The following is a 1,116-nucleotide window of genomic DNA, read 5'->3' on the forward strand; positions in this document are numbered from 1 at the left end:
AAAAAAAAAAAAAGAAAGAAGGTAGTTTTTTGTTTTCGTTGTTACATCCCGGAAGTGAAAGGTATCCTGGAGTTAGGAGCCAAAGAATAGCAGAGTCACACCACACATCAAACCTTACAGAAGAGACATAGCAGCAGTGAAGAAGTGAGCAGAAGTAGTCTTTATATCAGGTTTCTTGGCGGGGAAGTGCAGTCCTTTCCAGGGTGGTCTGATTATGAGCTTCTTTTTCTGTGGGGCGGGGCCTGGCCACTCTTCTGTCTGTGGGGTGGAGCCTGACAGCTGCAGGTCTCTAGGTGCTTCATACAAGGGGAGTCTCTGCACCGGGCAGATAAAGCTGCCTAAGTTGGTGTGAAAGACATTTGTGCTACTCGTGTAATATCTAAGAAAACACTGTACAAATTCATGAAGATTTATATATTCTAAGCATTGAAGTTCTTTAGATCTCTGATCCATTTTACAGTGTTTGAGGCTGGGTCTTCATATAGCTCAAGCTGACCTCAAAACTTGCTGTGCTACCACAGATGAGCTTGAACTGATCCTTCCTCCTCTACCTCCTGAGTACTGTCGATTTTGTTAACTTTAGTCTTGCTGTGTAGACAGGACAGCCTCCCAGTTCCTGAGCCTCCTGCCATACCAGCATTTGTACTGGAATTACAGGCATGTCCCACAACACAGTTTAAACTCACTTTATATGATATGAATTGGAGCTCCAACTTTATTCTTTTGCATGTGGCTATCCAATTGTTCTAGCAAGCTTTGTTGAAAGGTCTATTATTCAGTCTGTTCTACAGAACGAGTTCCAGGACAGCTACACAGAGAAATCCTCTCTCAAAAACAATCAAAAGAAAGGAAGGAAAAAAACGTTTATCCCTTTGATCCTTGTCAAAATTCAGATGATTCATAAACAGTAAAGATTTTTTTTTCAATTTTTGCAATGGTCTAAATGTATGTATCTCCTTCAAAATTAATGTTTCTAAGTCTTCATCTCCAAGATTATGGTATCAGGAAGTAAGAGTAAGGCTGTTGGGAGATGACTAAGCCAAGAGAGCACTACCCTAGTGTATGGGATTACTGCCCTGATTAAAAGTATGACTGGTTGCCCTATTACTGGATGAG

The sequence above is a fragment of the Mus caroli genome, chromosome 14, assembly GCF_900094665.2.
Source record: "Mus caroli chromosome 14, CAROLI_EIJ_v1.1, whole genome shotgun sequence".
Lineage (NCBI taxonomy): Eukaryota > Metazoa > Chordata > Mammalia > Rodentia > Muridae > Mus > Mus caroli.